At 44.4% G+C, this 19,502-nt stretch overlaps 1 protein-coding gene and 1 pseudogene across 1 annotated transcript in view; both read left to right on the plus strand.

Annotated features, from left to right (window-relative positions):
* The window catches only part of Tom1l2 (target of myb1 like 2 membrane trafficking protein), a 119,217-nt gene that overhangs the window by 17,991 nt on the left and 81,724 nt on the right, over positions 1–19,502 (plus strand). The window lies entirely within an intron of this gene.
* On the plus strand, positions 14,673–15,298 carry LOC114628581 (annotated as a pseudogene).

Genomic DNA, 19,502 nt, shown 5'->3' on the forward strand with positions numbered 1-19,502 from the left:
CACAGACTAGATATTCGGGCACACAGATGTTCTTCTTCTACTGGCCAGTGGCTTTGGGTCCTGAAGTAAAATGCCTTTGTCCCTTTTAACATTTATTTAGATTCTGTGTGAGACTCTGGGAGCATTTCATACAGACATGGCTACATTGTGAATTAGCTATTGTGAATTAGCCTGTGAGTCACTGAACCCCAGAATGCCTATTCACTTCATATGCTCTTCAGTGTGGGTACCATGTACTTGTCCACTGGTCTGAGGACCACTGTGGCATGTAGTGGTTCTGGGGTCATACTATCTAATGGAAGACTATTTCGGACACTTCTGTTAAAGCCTGGACATCTCTCCCAGAGTTCCAGGTTCTTCCTGGAAATGTAGAGGTGGGACATGCATCAAGGGAGGCTGTTGAGACTCTGTCCTACTGTAGTCCTGGCCTTCCCTCTGAGCAAGTCTTTATTTTTCTTGAAAACTTTCTCAGCTGGGTGGTGGTGGCGCGCGCCTTTAATCCCAGCACTTGGGAGGCAGAGACAGGCGGATTTCTGAGTTCAAGGCCAGCCTGGTCTACAGAGTGAGTTCCAGGACAGCCAGGACTACACAGATAAACCCTGTCTCGAAAAAACAAACAAACAAAAAACAACAACAACAAAAAAAAACTTTCTCCTAAGAACATTTTAATTGGGGCTGGAGAGATGGCACAGGAGTAAAGACTGTCACTGGCCATTCTTACAGAGGACCCAGGTTCAATTCCCAGAACTCACATGTCAGCTCCCAACTACCTCTAACTCCAGTTCCAAGAAATCCGTCACCCTTTTCTAACCTCTTCAAGTACGAGCCGTCCCCATAGTGCACAAAGATATACGCAGGCAAACCATTCACACACATAAATAAGAGAGGACCCTTCACTTGCCGTTTCCCACGGGTTTTCATATGAAGTGTGTCAAGTGGGTAGCGATTGGTGCTGTCCTGCTAGTCAGGAGGAAACTGAATTTCTGTTGCTGCCCCATGGTTACAACCTTTTAGATACTGACTCCAGTTACCTTCACTTTACTGTGACACATCTATCCTGCTTTTCAGAACCACAGGGTCGTTCCAAGTAAATGTTGCTCCTCTCCATTGTAAGCATTAGCATAAAGAGAAATCAAATGCCTCATGCATCCTTTAATTAGGGTCAGGACAAGGAGACAGGATGTTGTTTCTCTAACCCTGAGGAATAATACCTCAGAGTCGGAAACTTCAGATTTGGCCTCGCGACAGTTGAAAATAAAAGCTGGGTATGTGAGGTGACTGCCTTCTGTTGAGGGGTGCGGGTCATTTACTTGCAGTGCCCCAAGGCAGGTTTACACATGGGTTTGAGCTATGTGTATAGGCCTCCCAGAAAGCAGGTGACAGTCAGGGAGCAGACATGAATCTACATCTGGCTTGTGCTGAAGACAGTACCTTGCTCAGTAGGGCTCCAGGATCTAGAGACTCCATCTGCTATGGTTTGCATACAGTTGTTACGTGTCTCCCAAGGCTTCACGGGTTAATATTCAGTTCCTATTATGAGTTGTTTTTTTTTTTTTCCAAGACAGAGTTTCTCTGTATAGCCCTGATTGTCCTGGAACTCACTCTGTAGACCAGGCTGGCCCTGAACTCGTAGAGATCTGCTTTTGCTTCCCAAGTGCTGAGATTAAAAGCATGCACCATTATGCCTGGACTCTTTTTTTTTTTTTTTTTTTTTTTAGTTTGGGAAAATTTATTTACAAAAGATTTTTTTTCCATCTTCACTTGGCAATAATGCAAAGTAGCATTAATATAATGAAAAGGCAAAAAGGCAGGCTCAGAGCTCCTGTCACACAACTGGACGACCTGAGTTCAGTCTCTGGATGCCATGGTAGGAGAACTGATTCTCTAGGGTTGTTTTCTGACCTTCACATGCATGCTATGGCACATGCGTGCTAACAAACACAAGCACATGCCCATGCATGCCTATGCCTGTGCATGCATACTTACATACTAATAGTAATAAATAAATTAATTTATGAAAATGTAAAAGGGGAGAGGAAGGTACTGATAAGTGTTAGTGTTCACTTGTCTGGTTCCAGGCCCTAGGCTTTGTTCATTACTATTCATACAAAATAATAATAAATAAAAGTAAACCGTACAAGTAAAACCATACAAGGGTGATGTTTGCTGGGTCCCATTGCTTCCTGAGGCCCCAACTGAGGCTTATTCCCAACTAGGAGAAAGCTTGCTGAATGATAGAAAAGTGGTTTTCTTGGTGTCCCAGCACTAAGTTGGAGCAGAAGCAAAAAGACAGGTCCAGAGTTCTTCATCACTGCTCCCTGGCCCATCCAGCCTTACCTGATCTGCTGCCACTGTGAGGGAACCCTCTTCTAGCTTCCGATAACCTTAGAGTGGGCATCATTTAGGGGGATATCGCCAGGCTTTGGGCCTTTGCTTCCTTCCTGCCAGGATGGCTCTCTTTCTGTCTGATGTTCATGTGAGGAGATCTGCTCTTCCGAGGAAGCAAGGTTCACTGCTGCACTTACGGAGAATGCCATCTTATAACAGAGCCACTGGTCCAGTGTTGTTATCCCGTGACCCCTCCTTCCCATCCCCCTGCCTTTCCCTGCCACAATTACTCCCTGTGCACTTTATTTTTCGCAGCCTATCAGATTAAGGTAGGAGAGGGTGGGGTGTTTCAGGAGACTCTGAACTTCTAGAAGCAGCTGTCTGGGCCAGAAGGGGACATGTGTGTATAAACAGTGGTGCTCTGTGAGAACATGAAGCAGAGTGTCCTTCAGGGCCGCTGGCGTTCCTTGGTTTTTTGACTTGCTTTAGCTACTAGGCCCCTGCTCCCCATTCACATGGTCTGTTCCTCCCATGGCCTCCCTGGCTTTCTGGTTCCTGCTCTGTTTTCCTTTTACTCCCCCCCCAACCCCCACTGACCATCCACTGTGAATAGGTGTGGTCCTGTCCTATACCTTCTTTCTATAGAATCAGTATGACCACAAAGCATGGGTTGCTTGGCCCACAGGGGTAAAGGGAGCTTGAGCATGCAGGAGAGCAGGCAATGAATAAGGAAAAGTACATACTCCCTGCCTTTTCTCTGAGTATTGTCTCTAGTAGCAAGCAGAGGTTTGAACTGAAGACAGAGCAGAGGACAGTGTAGCAGGCTGTGTCCTGCATTACTTCTACTCTGAGATGGGGGCACTTTCTCTGGTTTGCATTAGAAGCTCCATGTATGCTCATAGTGCACTGGAGAGCATCAGCTGAGCTCTATACTCATTCCAGGTAGGAACCAAGGCACATTCACCCAGGTATAGAGAGCACCAAAAAGTCCAGGTCTCAGTGAAAGACTGACAAATGGAATTTAGTTCACTTGTTTTTGAAAATGAAGTGCTCAGACTAGGGTTGATAATGAAAAATGAATATAGTGTCATGGTGTATTTACTTAATGTCTTTGAGTTTCATGTTTCTCAATTATGACTAATAATATCTCTGGATTATTTAAAACTCAGATTGGATAATATGTATAAAATACCCAACTCATTGCATGTTTTTTTTTTTCTTATGTCAAAAGTGTTTTTGAAATGAATTAATTCTAAATTTAGACTGTACCAGGTATATTCTAGAATATACTATTAATTTAAAAAAAAAACAAACTTGAGATGTGTGATTGTGTAGGCCTACAGTATATGGGCTCACATTTCATATGAAGGCCAAAGGTCAACATGCAATGCTGTCTTAGGGTTTCTGTTGCTGTGATAAAACACCATGACTGAAAGCAGCTTGGGGAGGAAAGAGCTTATTTCAGTTTGTAGTCCATCATCCAGGGAAGTCAGCAGGAACTCAGGGCAGGAATGCTGGAGGAGCTGAAGCAGAGGGCATGGAGGAGCACTGCTTACTGACTTGCTCCCCAGGCTTGCTCAGCCTGATTTCTTACAGATCCAGGACCGCCTGCCCAGGGCTTGTGCTGCTCACAGTGCACTGGGCTCCTACATTAATCATTAAGAAAATGTCTGTCCCACAAGCTTGCCCTTAGGCCAGTCTGGTAGGGCATTTTCTCAATGAAGGTTTTTTCTTTTCAAATGACTCTAGCTTGTATCCAGTTGACAAAAATACTTAAATAAACAAAACCAAACAAATGAACCAAAACTAACCAAGACAGGTGTCTTCTTTGGTTGCTTTATACCTTATTTTTTGAAACAGGGTCTTACTGAACCTGTAGCTAGACTGGCTGACCAGCAAGCCCAGGGATCCTTCTGAGTCTTCATCTTCAGTGCTAGACTTATACAGATGCAGTAATATGTCTGGCTTCTTATATGGATACTGGGGGTCTGAGATCCTCATGCTTGCCCGGCAGGCATTTTACCAATGGAACCATCTCCTCAATCCCAGTTTTATTTTATTATTTTTTTTGAGGCAGAGTCTCAAATAGCTCAGGCAGCCCTCAAACTCACAGTATAGACCAGCCCTTGAACTCCTAATCTTCCTGCCTCTGTCTCCCAAGACTTGGGATTATAGACACACAGTGCTATGCCCAGCTTAAAGGGTTTTTTTGTTGTTGTCTTCACTTCTCCTAACAGTATGACCTACATGCTACAAAAATAGTAAAAGATAAATTACAGGGTTAAAGAGACAACCCAGCAGTTAAGAGCACTGGCTACCCTTCCAGAGGACCTTGCTTCAATTTCAGGCATCTACATGGTGACTCATAAGGCAACTGACACCCTCTTTTGGTCTGTGTGGGCACCAGGCGTTCATGTAGTGCACAGATACACATGCAGGCAGAATACAGATACATATAGAATAATTTTTTAAAAAAATTAAAAAGAAAGGTAAATTATAATAAGTTATACTTTCTAGAAAGAAGAAAAGCTTTTAAATTAGACATTTTTTACTTCAGTATATAGCCTTGCAAATCCTGGGCTGAACTTTGTCATTAAGCTCGATCCCAGTTCAGAAAAATGATCTTTGAGTCCTAGATCTAATAATCTGTTTGAGCCTAAGATTCCCCAACTGTAAAATGGGGGTGAACGTCCAACTTTGGGACTGGGGATGCAGCTCAGTTGGTAGAGATTTTCCCTTGCACAAACCCATTGGTTCCGTCCCCATCACTGCAGAAAACCTGTTGTGTGTACAAGCCTGTACTTCTGGCACTCAGGGTAGAGACAGAAGGACCAACGTTTAAAGCCATCCTCTGCTACTTCACAAGTTTGAAACTATCTTGAGCTCCGTGATATCCTGTCTCACAAAAGAAAATAAAAGTCTATTTTTAAGAATAGTGTTGAGAGTCTGGAGAAATAGGTTAATGGTTAAGAGCACTTGCTGTTCTTGCAGAGGTCTGGAATTCAGCTCCTAGTTCCTTTCAGGTTACTCTAAACCATATATAAGTCAGCTACAGGAGATCTGTTGTCCACACACATCTTTTAAAGTAGTGTGAAATGAGATGTCTGCTAACAGTGCCATAACAGTACCACACACTGGCCAGCTTTGGCAGCACATACTCTCTCACAGTTCTGGAGGCCCAGAGTGTAAGGTCCTCATGCCCTGGCTCTTGCAGAAGGCCACCCTTCTTGCTCTGTCTTCACACAGCCTGTCCTCTAGGCCTCTGAGGTTTGAAGAGGACTCTGTTCTAACAGCTCTTTTATTCTGTTTTTGTGTTTTGGAGACAGAGTTTCTTGGTGTATCCTTGGCTGTCCTGGAACTTGCTCTGTAGACCAGGCTGGCCTTGAGCTCATAGAGATCCACCTATCTCTGTCTCCTGAGTGCTGGAATTAAGGGTGTGATCCACCATTGCCCAGCTTCTAACAGCTCTTTTAAACTTAACTGCTTATCTCCAAGAATAACCATATTGTGAGGTTCTAGGAGTTATGCTCACAAATGGGTAGGGATACGATTAACTCTTCACCTCACAGCTAGATAGCGATCTCTATAGAGGGAGGCAATCCTTCATACCTGAATCTGTGTTGAGTTCTTTCTGTTTCTTGTTGAAGACTGATTTAATGTTTGGATTATATGGAGGTGAAGTAGTATTCATTACTAAGTACATTCCTAATTTCTAAGCACTTCTGTTAAAATTAGACCAGCATGGAAGGTGACATTTAGAGAGCAAAACCAGCCTGCTGCTGCCTACAATTCCAGCTTAGGGTCAATAATTCATCAGCTGCAAAGGCCAGGCTTGACTTGATTTTTGCAAAGGATTATACTTCTTTTTTGTTTTTCACTATGGTACTAAGGGTTGAACCCAGGGCCTTGTACATGCTAAGCACACACTTTACCACTGAACTACATTTTTAGCCCCAAGATATTTTAAATTTGTAAGGCTCAAGATAGGAGGGAAACCAGTCAAAAGAACTGATTAAAAATTGCACAGATGAGCCATGCATGGTAGTACACACTTTTAACCCCAGCACTCAAGAGGCAGAGGCAGTTAGACAAGTTCCAGTCAGAACTACATAGTGGGACCCTGTCTCAAAAAAACAAAACAAAACAAAATTACACAAGTAACATATATTCAATAAAAGAAGCGAGACACAAAAGGCCACATGTTGTCTGACTGCAGTTATATAAAAGTTCAGAATAAACAACTCTATATAGAGAAATAGCGGGTTAAGCCTTATGGGCCTGAGAAGAATGAGAACTGCAAAGTGACCACTGCTGGGGTCCAGGCCTCCTCCTGGGGTGATAAAAACATCCTGGAGTTTGTGATTGGGGTCCCTCTCAGTTGCTATTGCTTTTACAGTTCTGGTAGAGTGTGCTTGAAATTCCCTAGCACTGTGGAACAAAACAGAAATATCCTGGAGTTCACAGGAGAGCTACTTGTGCAAGTATATAAATACACTAAATCTCTTGGACTTGTGCCCTTCACGAGGGTGAACTTTACAGTATATGAATTCTATCTCAATCAAGCAGTTATAAGATTGGCTGTGGGACAGTGAGCCTGTGTCACTGTTTTTGAACTTTGTTCTCAGGCTTCCTTTCCTAACTTGTTTTCATTTTTAGAATGTTGAGGTAGTGTCTTGATACATAGCCCAGGCTGGCCTAGTACTCCTTGTAGCCCAGGATATTCTCAAGCTCAAGATCTTTTTGTATTCCCCAAATTTTCAGTAATTATTGTAGTGGGAGAAAACCAGAGCTCTACATTTCACTAAGATTACTTAGAATTCAGTTTTGAATGCAAAAAAATAATCCTTAAAATACTAAGAGGTCTCTTTGGCTCTTAAAATTGCTTGACTAGAGGAAATGACTAAAATGCGCAGGCCATCAATAGGAAACAAGTATGCATATGTTGCTCATAATCAGGTTGGCTCCACAACCCATGTTCCTCCTAAGAGAGTGTCTCCTTGTCAGTGGTTGACCTGCGCTCTGCAGTGATGCAGCTCTTTGTTACTGACAGAATCCACAGATGCCTTGAAATCCATGTGAGTGTTCATTTAGGGAATTGCTGGTTCCGTGTGTGACTTGTTTTCAGTCCAATGCCAGGAGATTTCTGAGCCCTATATATTTTTAATGTGCACTAAATAATTCATTAAGGTTGTTCGTGCTTACCTCACTTCCAATGTGCCTGTTTCTACCTCATTTTTAACCTCGCAGAGCCTTATGCAATCTGTTTCCTGGCTAATGTGTAACCTCGCAGAGCCTTATAGCAATCTGTTTCCTGGCTAATGACCACATAAAGTCATCTCAGAAAGGAAAGCTGAAGACTTTCATGTTACCTTTGCCAGTTTGTGCTTTCAGTCCACCCTTTGGTATTTGCAAAGGTCAGATGAGCTATTTCGGTGTCCATGGCCCTGATTAATGGGAAATCTTGCATTCTCATTGGTCCCCAAGGATGAAGGATTGGTGTGGTGGTGGCAGGCAGCATCTGCTGGAATGTCAGAGCACAGTGTTGGGAATTGGATGAGCAGCAGGCCTATGAAGCATAAGGAGGTGTTGCTCCTCTGATGCTAGCCCATGAGTTTTCCTCATCCACAGCCATGCAGACGGCTCCAGGAGTGTTTGTTCTCCTCCATTAAGCCATGTTGCTAGGAATTTAATGTGGAAAGTACAAGTTGACCTTTCCCTAAGAGGACTGTTGGTCAGCTTTCTGATTCCCTGAGTCTTCCTAAGTTCCCTGTGAGTCGGCATCTTTGTATTTAGCTTCTTATCCTCCTTGTAGATGTAGGTCTTTTTCAATTTAAATAAAAATGGCTGTGTTGGCATGGAGATTTCAGAGAGAGCAGGTGCTTTGTGCACTGGGGAGAATATCTCTGAATAACAGGGGACTTGCTTCCCACCCAAGAGCAGATGGTCCATGTTCATTTATCTTCTGACCTTTCTTTGCTTCTCAGACACCAAATTTCAGATCCCAGGGATCATAAATATTCTTTAAGTTTGCAGCCATATAGATGCGGAGAGCAGCAAGCCGTGGGTGTCACTCCCCACTTGTTAGAACACTTTCCAGCACTAAATCAGACTCGTGTAACAGTAGACTTTATGGACACCTGAAGGACACCATAGCAAGGCTGCCTTGGGCAAGGTCAAGAAGGAGCCCTCTGCTCAGCTCTACAGACTCACCTGTCCAGTTACTTGGCAGCTTTCCAAGCAGCTGCTTCTAGACACCATGATGATGGGCACAGACCGGTTTTGCCTGCCCAGGGGGTCTCATTATTAATGTCTTCAATAGTGATAAAGCCACCTGGTGTTAGTCACCTTGTCTGCTGCCTCTCCACTCCCAAGCACCAGCTTTTTCTTCTGGAGACAGACCCACAAGTACAGTGTGGAGTGCTCTGAGAACAGGCATGCACTGAGCTCCACAGAGGGAGGATGCCTACACAAAGGGGTGATCTGAGCTAGTCTCCTTAAGAAGTAAGCTACCATGCCCAGTTTTTAAATTTTTTTTATATATGTGTATTATGTTTTGCTTGCATGTATGTCTGTGCACCACATGTGGGCTTCATGTCCACAGAGGCCAATAGAGGGCATCAGATCCTCTGGAACCATGTAGATGCTGGAAACCGAACCCAGGTTCTTTCAGTAGTAGCCAGTGCTCTTAACTGTTGAGCTATTTGGCCTCCCTGGGAAGATTTTTTTGTTTTTTAACCATTTCTTCTTCCATTTTCTTTCTTTCTCTCTTTTATCCCCTCCACTAATTGATTTATTTATTCACTTTACACCCTGATTGCAGTCCGCCTCCTTGTAGCCACCCTCCCCCAATCCCTCCTCTCCTTTCTTTTTTTAATGTCCTTAGGACTTCAAGCAAGTGATGTCCACTTCCCCAGCCCAGAACTTCTATTGGAGAGTGACCATTCAGGGATGATATAGAAGGTAGTCTAAAAGGAGAGAGACGAGCAAGACTGACATCACCTCTCTTTTTTGGCAGTGGATAGTGGGAGGCCTGGAGGCAGCTCAGCCTGCTTGTCTGCACATTCACATTCATGCCTTCCCCATTTCTTCTCAGCCTTATAGTCTCTCAGCCTTATAGTCTGCCTAGATCCCCATATCCTCCGGAGGCCTCCCAGCTCTCTGGGCAGCAAGGCTCAGCCTCCTCTGCACCTTCTCATCAAGCTGCGCCCCCTCTGCTCAGCTCTCAGTGGAGACCTCTTGCTGTTCTCAGCCCCCTGGCTCAGCTTAGCCACACTGGATTGACCATTCAGGAAGGCAAGAAAGAAGGAAGAACACCTTAAAGTGACTCTTGAAGTAGCTCAGAGGGGACTTGGGTTCGGGTCAGAACTCACCCACTTTGAGGCTCCTAACAATAAAAAAATTTTTGCTTTTCTTATCATTAAGATGATTTTTTTGTTTCTGCTTTTTGTGTTCTTGTTATGGAACGTTTCAGGCATCAGCATGAGCAGGGAAGACAGGGTGTGGTGTGACCGAGCGTCTGTCCAGCTGCTCTCACGTAGCCAAGCGTGCTCCCCTCGTCCTTCCTCCCACCTACATCATTTTGAGGCAAATTTCAGGCAGCATGTAATTTTACCCACAAATGCTCACCTATGTTTAAAAGTATGGGCTTTTCATCTGAGGTCTTTCTCTCAGAGCCCCAGGTTCTCACCTGTGATGGTTATTTTAACTGTCAACTGACTAGATTTGGAGTTTCCAGGAGATAACTCTGGGCTTTGAGAGCATTAAACCTTTTGAGGTTTAATTAAGGGGGAGGACACTCCATGAATGTTGGCAGCACCATCCTGTGGGCTGGGTTCTCAGACTGAGGAAGAAGGAAGGACTTGGACAGTAAGTGACCAACTGTCACCTCACACTTGTGCTGCCACAGGGGAGTTGTACTTCCCACCTGACCAGATGATGGAATACATTTAAATTGTGAGTCAAAAGAAACCTTTCTTTTCCTAAGTTGTTGAGGTCAGGTATCTTGCTACATCAACAGGGCACATCCCATCCTAGGCTGAGTAGAGCTGGCCCCGACTTTGGGATTCTGATGGCCATCTTGTTGCCTCAGTTTGCAGCAGGCTCTGTTGTGGCACAAAAAAAGCACAACCATGGAGCAGTGGATGTGCCTCAGTGGTAGAGAGTGTGCTTAACATATGTAAGACTCCAGGCTCATTCCAGTCTCCAAACCAAACGAAATCTTCAGAACAGATGAGGGCAAGTCTTGTTTTCAACCCTGACATTTAGCAATACTACCAATTCTCAGTCTTTTGGAACATGGTATCTTAATCTGTAAACCTGGGCACATAACTGCTCCATGACAGTGTTATGGTAAGATTTCAATGAACAGTGTATATATTGGCACATGATAAGCTCTGAATGCCTGTATGTCATTTCTGAGTCTCTTAGCAGCCCTACACAGCTGTTGCTACCCATAATTTATATGTGAAATGACTGAAGCATAAAGCCAAGGTGAATGAACACGCCTGAGGTCTTGGGGCTAATAAATTGCAAAGCCAGGCATTTGAGCCTAGGTCTGACTGACCTGAAGGTCCCAGGCCTTTATTACTGCTGTTATTTATTGAACCTTGTTGCTTGGTCTTGTGAGAAAGAACATGCTGATCTTGGGTCAGGCAAACAGGATGGTCCTGCCCTTGCCTAGATCTGCTGTTTAAGTTTGTGCTAATTTGTTACAAGCCTGGGATTCCAGGGACAAATTTTCCTTTTGACTCCTCCCTCCTCCTCTCCTTCCTTCATTCTGTCTTTCATTTTAGGAGCTTGTCAGACTCATTAGCACCTGAAATGGAGAGAAGTAAAGAGAGCAGAATGTGGAAGAAAAGCCAAATGCAAAAACTCAACATCAGTTTTTCTTTGCTGTTTTTAAGGAAGGAAGGCAGAACTAATGGAATTCTGCTTTCTATTCAGTCTAGGTTGTGAGGGATTGCCAGTGATTTTCCATTCACATTAAAAATCTGCTAGGGATGGAAGACGTGAAGATGATTCCACAGAAGCCCAGGCCCCCACCTGCTGTGCCAGATTTCTCTTTCTACTGTGATGTCTCTTGTAGTGGGCAGCTTAGGGACCCGTAGGGAGGTGCAAGAACTAGCTGTGACTATAACCTGCTGCCTTAGACACCCTGTCCTGGAAGGTCTGGCTCACTGTGGAGCGTTCTGCTGCCTTTTCCTGTGTGCTCATTCTCACAGAACTGTGAGGTTCCTAGTTACATAAACAGGGATGCTGCTAAGCAGCTAGGACAGTTGCAGCCCGTTCTCTTCCTGTGCCTCACAGGAGCTTCTTGAACTTGCTCTTCAGTGGCATCCTGACCATCGTGTGAAGAACAGAATAGCCAAGTTGGAATGGGGCTGAGAGAGTCTCCCCAAGGTACCCAGACACAGTAGGCTTGCTTCTGAAATGGCTTTTATCTGACTGTTAATTGCAGAGATGGCTTCCTCTGTGCCTTTGATGCCATGCTGAACAGCCACCGTCAATGGTACAGCTTTCCCCAAATTAGGCAGGAGAACAGACTTAAGACAAAGACTGCGAATCCCAACAGTGCAGCTCTCACAAGTGTAACTTACAAGTTTCATGGCAGAGCCTCCCTTTTGGGTAGAAGAACAAAACCAGTACCTCACTGCAAGATGACAGCCTGGCTTTCTTGGGATCCAGCCAAGCAAACAATTTGAGATGACCCCACACTTAACTAGCTAATTCCTTGGGCTGTAATCCAAAATCATTATGGAATACTGTTAAAATTGTTCCCTTTGAAACCCTCTGGCTATTTATTTGAATTAGTGAGGTTACTCCAATGACAACCGTGGAGACCAGTCTGTAATTAGGAGAAGCTCCCTTGAACTTCACAAGAATGGCATTTCTCAGTGTCTTGAGTGCCTTTCTCCTGGAGATCTTTTGGCCTTACCTTATTCCTGCTCCTTGTTCTGAGTCATAGCTCATTTCTCTTCATGAATTTCTCTTCCCTGTTCAGTAATCATAGAGTTCTCCCTTCCCTGGGACTGGTCTGAAATCCAAGCTCTGTCTCTTACTAGGAGTTTGGATTTTTGGAGAAGTTACCTCTTTTTACTGGATTTTGTTCCCCATTTATAAAATGGGTCTAATATTTACTGGAGTGGGGTCATAAAGCTATTTGTTGAAAGCTTTTATTGTGTGTCAGTTACTTTGTAGAACACATATAAACTAACCTCATCTAAGTAATAACTGCCTCAAATGAAGTTCCTTGGTTTAAAATTTGTTTTTGTTTATCTTATGTATGTGAGTGTTTTTCCTGAATGTATATGTATGCACCACATGCATCCTTGGTGTCCTTGGGGATCTGAAGTGGGTGTTGGATCCTCTGGAACTGTAGCATGAGCCACCAGGTAGATGCTAAGAATGAACCCCAGCCATCTGTGAGAGTACTATGTGCTCTTAACTACTGAGCCTTCTTTCACACAGGAAAGTCTTCATTTTTTTTATGCATTATTTTCCTTTTTACCTTCAGCTGGTCTCAAATTCACTGCATACACAGACACATGCACATACACATGCACACACACACACACACAAATAGAAAGTCTTTTATTTATTTATTTTTTTGAGACAGGGTCTCTCTGTCTAGCACTGGTTGTCCTAGAACTATGTAGACCAGACTTGCCTGAAACTTACAGTAATCCCACTGCGTCTGCCTCTCAATGCTAAAATTAAAGGTGTGTGCAACTATACCTAACTATAAAAATAAAATATTTTGAAAGTTTAACAGAAGTTTTCTAGTACTGTATATTCAGTTAGGTTCAGAGTTCTAGTTGCAGCCGGGCGGTGGTGGCGCACGCCTTTAATCCCAGCACTTGGGAGGCAGAGGCAGGTGGATTTCTGAGTTCGAGGCCAGCCTGGTCTACAGAGTGAGTTCCAGGACAGCCAGGGCTACATAGAGAAACCCTGTCTCGAAAAACAAAAAAAAACAAAAAAAAAACAAAAAAAAAACAAAAAAAAAAAAAACAGAGTTCTAGTTGCCTTATAATGTCACCTATTTTAAGATTCTGTTTGTTTGACTAAGATGTACTGAGGTTCAACATTAGTTTATTGCTATGTCTCCTCGCTCTTGATTTATGGGCCCTTTGTCTAAATGGCTTTCATTATCATTTACTTACTGTAGAAACTAGGACATCTGTCCTGTAGTGTTTGCCACAGTCTAGTGTTTGTTTTATTCTCTCTCTCTGCCTCTCTGCCTCTCTGCCTCTCTGCCTCTCTGCCTCTCTGCCTCTCTCTCTCTCTCTCTCTCTCTCTCTCTCTCTCTCTCTCTCTCTCTCTCTGTCTCACTCTCTCTCTCTCTCTCTCCCTCTCTCTCTGCCTCTCTATCCCTCTATGTCTCTCTGTCTCTGTTTCTATCTCTCCTCTGGTGGGGTTGGCAGTACACAGAGGTAGAGGTCACAGGATGAGTTTGTGGAGTAAAGCAGCCTTTGCTGGTCATCTCCAGGGTGTTACTTAGCATGCTCACACTCCCCTCTGTCCTCCATAGTTTGCGCAAGTTGGAAGTTGAATGAAGAGGTTGATCAGATTTAGGTTCAGGGATTTTGTTTGAAATAGCGTCTCCCATAGCCCAGACTGGCCTGAATCAAGGGTGGCCCTGAACTCTGGATCCCCTTGTCTTAGCATTCTGAGTACTGGGATTACAGGTGCAAGGCTACCAGGTCTGGCTTTGGATCTAGTGTTTGGCAAAACTTTTTCAGAGGTTGAATCATTTTTTCTCAGGAGGTTCTTAATGTTGGATTGTCTTTCCATTTGAAGTGTCAGCAGCCAGCCATTGGTGATCAGTGCCTATATACACTCATTTGATAGGGACTGTAAAATGGCTTCTGTCTTAGTTACTGTTCTGCTTCTGAGGAAAGACACTGTGACCAAGGCGACTTCTGAGAGAAAGCATTTAATTAGAGGCTTACTTACAGTTTCAGGAGTTAGTCTGTTATCATCATGGCAGGAAACATGGTGGCATGCTGGCATGGTACTGAAGAAGTAGCTTAGCTTTTACATCCAGATCTGTAGGCCCCAAGCAGAGAGAAAGAGACACTGGGCCTGGAGTGGATTTTTGAAACCTCAAAGTCTACCATAGTGCCACACTTCCTCCAACATGGCCACGCCTCCTAATCCTTCCCAGACATTTCATCAACTAGGGATGAAACATTCAAACATATGAGCCTATTCTCTGTCAAACCACCACAGTTTCTAAGTTGAACCTAATTATTTTGAGGGCCTGTTTCTCATGGTACCTGTCCCTGGGCTAAGGACCAGAAAGTCTCAGTAAGTACTGGTAATTAAGAATGTTATTCAGGCTTTTCCTTTCGCTGCTGCGTCCGCAGCCATGAGTATGCTCAGGCTACAGAAGAGGCTTGCCTCTAGTGTCCTCCGCTGTGGTAGAAAGAAGGTCTGGTTGGACCCCAATGAGACCAATGAAATCGCCAACGCCAACTCTCGTCAGCAGATCAGGAAGCTGATCAAAGATGGGCTGATCATCCGGAAGCCCGTGACTGTCCATTCCCCGGCTCGCTGCCGGAAGAACACCTTGGCCTGCCGGAAGGGCAGGCACACGGGCATAGGGAAGAGGAAGGGTACGGCCAACGCTCAGATGCCCGAGAAGGTCACTTGGATGAGAAGAATGAGGATCCTACGCCGGCTCCTCAGGAGATACCCGGAATCTAAGAAGATTGACCGCCATATGTATCACAGCCTGTACCTGAAGGTCAAAGGCAATGTATTCAAAAACAAGCGGATTCTCATGGAACATATCCACAAACTGAAGGCAGACAAGGCCTGCAAGAAGCTACTGGCTGACCAGGCTGAGGCTCGCAGGTCTAAGACCAAGGAAGCACGGAAGCGCAGGGAGGAGCGCCTGGAGGCCAAGAAGGAGGAGATCATCAAGACTCTGTCCAAGGAGGAAGAGACCAAGAAATAAGCTTCCCTCAGTCTGTACATAGTGGCCCGGCTGTGCCCTCCCATGGATCAGTCATTAAAATAAAACAAGCCTTGAAAAAAAAAAAAGAATGTTATTCAGCCAGCAGTACATCTGTCAAGTAGAGTACTTGTCTAGTGGGCCAGGCCCCAGGTTCCATCTCACACAGCACAAGATGATGATGATGATGAAGAAGAGGAGGAAGAGGAGGAGGAAGAAAATAATAATGACAAGAACAACAAATCTCAAACAATAATTAGAGAATGCTGTCCTTCAATAGATTTGTTCACTGATTGGATACTGTGAATGATTCTCTCAGAAAAAGGCTGAAGTCATGCATTAGGCTCTGTGCCCTCTCTGTTATTCACAAGTCCAACCTTAAGTTGTAGATTTGGCACTTGGCTTGTGCCCTGATATGTGGAACACTGAAGGATGTTAGGCAGCCTGGGTGCATCGTGTAGCTACCACTGTGCGGGGAGGTGAGGAGGAGAGGCCTTGAGCTTGAAAATTCTCTCCAACTATCCAAGAAAACTGCCAGCTTTTTGTCTAGAATTAGTCTCAGCACCAAAGTAAGCACTGCTAGAGGGAGACTTTCAGACCAGAGAAGGTCGCCTCATTGCAAGTCCTGGGGAAGGGCTAGCTCAGATGGAAGCTGAGTACCAGAAGGCTGTCTGCATACCAAGGCTTTAATGTGACTGTTTTCATCCTGTTCTGAGCAGCTGTGTTATAGCTCATAGCAAAGGGCTCTGGCCAGGAAGCCAGGCAGATAAGGGACATGCTTGTGTGTGTGTATGGGTGTGTGTGTGTATGTGTATATATATGTGTGTGTGTGTGTGTAAGTATGTATATGAGTGTGTGTGCATGTATATTATGTGTGTGTGTGTGTGTGTGTAAGTATGTATGTGAGTGTGTGTATGTGCATATGTCTGTGTACGTGTATATGTGTGTGTGTGTGTGTGCGTGTGGGTGTGTGTCTATGTATGCTGGGAGTAGTCAAATCATTTCTCCGGGTCTCATCTCCCTGTGTGAGAAAAGTGACAGTAAAAAGTTTCTACCTTAGTCTTCCAGTAAAGACTACATAAAGTAAGAGGTGAGACATGTAGGATATTTTAAGAATTTAAGTGAAGGAGGCTAGAGAGATGTCTTAGCCTTTACTTTTGGCTGTATAGAGACATGTGTCACCTATACACTCAGACACATTCAACATACATAAATAAAAATAAGGATCCTTTAAAAAGAACCCAGTCGGGATCTGTTGATGTTGACTTATGACTGCTGAAAGTCATCCCTGTGTGTTTATGTGTGTGGGCATGACAGTGGAGTCTGGAGAGGTCTGCAGTGTCTTGAGTTTCATGGTCTTTTCTGAGTACACTGTCACATTCTGAATGCCTGTCTTAGCCTTCTTTGTTGCTTCTTCTGTTAGTCATTTATTGCATAGAGCATGCTAGTCAGGGACAGGATTGTTGTCAGTCCAATGAGGAATGCAGCTTCGGGCTGCTCCAGTGAAATCAAAGACCCCAGTGTCTCAGAGGTAGAAGCGCTGTGGGTTGCCAAGGGCAGCATCATCCTTTTTTAGGGCATTCTGCCAGGTGGCTTCCAGCCCAGCTTTGTGTATTCCATGGATGAGAGCTGTTCACTGCCCACAGCACACCCCCTATTGCTCTCTTCTCAAGAGAGGGGCTTTCGTAATTTTATCTGAAGCCTGTCTCCTCATTTCACTCTGCCAGCAGTTGGTGCTCTTTCCTTTGTACTGTGAGCATGAAGGACAGCAGAGGGGAGTGCTCTTGACAGTGTAGCTGGAGCAAGCCTCCCAGAGCCAACCTGCAGTGTAGTGAAGCCTAGCCAACCATGTGGCACTCACCGCCTTTGTGTGAAGTCAGCAGCAGAGATATTTCTGAGCGTGGCAGAAAGGGAGTACAGTTATCTATTAAGCAGTGTCAGATTCAGGTGGGCTGGAGTGACATGTAGGTGGCCATTGCAGGATCTCTGCAACCTTTCTGCATGCCCCTCACCATATAGCTCTCTCTGATGTCCTTTGTTAGAGCCCTGCATGGGAACACTGCATTATTTAGTGCCATTTGTCCTGGTGCTTTCTCATTCCTACAGTCTGCAGGAAGAGATTGTAACATATGGGCTGTGTGTCAGTGCTGGACAGTCTGTCAGCCTTAGAAAGCTGTTAGGGAGCCGAGGGCTGCTAATGTCAGTGAGTAGTTCAGAGCCTTAAGACATAGAGTTCTTAATCACCAGGAAAGATTCCCCCCGTAATGACACAGACAAGCAGGAAAGAACCTTTGTTTCATCTGGCTGGGTGTACTTGCACTCATCCTTACTTACTAGATCCCCCTGATCTGAGCACAGGGTGACCAGATGTGAAGCACTGAATGCAGCAGTGTATTTATCAGGGTGGATATTGACACACTGGGCTTCCGTTCCATCTCTTACCAAAGATAAAAGTAAAACTGTTCTGCATGGTATTATAGTAGAGTGGTTGGTACGGGGAAATGCATTTGCTTTGGGATGAGAGGTCATGTTGAATGACCTGCGTTGGGGCAGCCTGATTCCTCTGGAAGCAGCTCTCTTTCTTATTCTTTAAAGCTCTAGGGACAGATAGTCTCTGCTTTCCTTTTTTCCCCTTGGCTTTTGTTACAAATGATGTAGGGCAGGGAGTGACTAGGACATCATGGGAGGTCAGCACTGAGGGACACAAGAGGTCAGGGCAGTTCTGACTCTTCACAGTAGGGGGCAGCTTTAGACAAGATGGGAGAATTGAGGAGTTGAGACCCCCCCCCACCTGACTCCCATTTATTTATTTGTTTGTTTGTTTGTTTATTTGAAACAGGGTTTCCCTGTGTGGTTTTGGCTGTCTTGGAACTTGTTCCGTAGACCAAACTGGCTCAAACTCAGAGATCTGCCTGCCTCTGCCTCCCCACTGTTGGAATTAAAGGTGTGCGCCACTACCACCTGGGTGGACTCTCTTTTTTTTGAGACAAGGTTTTACTGTGTAGCCTTGTAGCCCTGACAGCCTATATAGACAGGCTGGTCTGCCTCAAATCACAAGTACTAGGACTGAAGATGTGCACTACTCGTGTGTGTGTGTAAGTGCAATTGGTACTGGTTATCAAATCTACAGCTTCATGTGTGCTAAGTAAGTACTCTAACACTGAGCTACTCCCCAGCCCCATGAACCTCTCATATACATACATACATACATACATACATACACACACACATATATATACACACATACACACACACTGGTTGGCTCTGGGAGGCTTGCTCCAGCTACACTGTCAAGAGCACTCCCCTCTGCTGTCCTTCATGCTCACAGTACAAAGGAAAGAGCACCAACTGCTGGCAGAGTGAAATGAGGAGACAGGCTTCAGATAAAATTATGAAAGCCCATATATATATATATATATGAGAGAGAGAGAGAATATATATGTTTTGAATATATATGTTTGAATATATATGTTTTATTTTTTGGGAATTTCATATATAGAGATAGAGAATATATGTTTTGAATATATATGCTTTCTTCGGGAATTTCATACATTCCTGTATTTTGATCACATTAACCCCTATGCCTCCCCTAACTCCTTTGAGAGCCACTGCAGCCTTAGCAACCTCCTTCCCATCTTCATGGTATTTTTTTCATAACCTACTGAGTCCAGTTTGTGCTCCCATATCATAATGGGTATGGGGCCATCCACTGGAACACTGAAGGGCCACACCCTTAGAATAAGTGACTCTCCCTCTCACTGCCATTCTCCTCAGTAGCTCTTCAGCCAGGGGTGGGGGCTTATCGAGAACCCCCATGGTGAATGTTGTGCAGGTGTTATGCAAGCAACTGCACCTACTGTGAGTGCAGCTGCCATGACATGAGCAGAAGACACTGTTTTGCCCCAGCCTTCCCCAAGTTCTAGCTGGTACAGTCTTCTCCCCTGACTCTGGGGTCTTGAACCTCAAAACTTGAAAACATGAAGAAATACAGAGTAGAGAAAATATCACTTCTCTACTACCTGTAGTCATTCCTGTAAATATGGTGGCCTGTATATTTCCTTCTTGTGTCATTACTGCATTTTTAGTTACGGAGATGATGCTGTGGATGGGCATGTGCCTTATTTACTCCCCAGTTAACATGTATTGAGTATTTTCTAGTGAGAAAGCAGCATATAAATACGATTTTGCTTTCTCTCTCTCTCTCTCTCTCTCTCTCTCT

This window comes from Grammomys surdaster, unplaced genomic scaffold, assembly GCF_004785775.1.
Source record: "Grammomys surdaster isolate TR1022 unplaced genomic scaffold, NIH_TR_1.0 270, whole genome shotgun sequence".
Lineage (NCBI taxonomy): Eukaryota > Metazoa > Chordata > Mammalia > Rodentia > Muridae > Grammomys > Grammomys surdaster.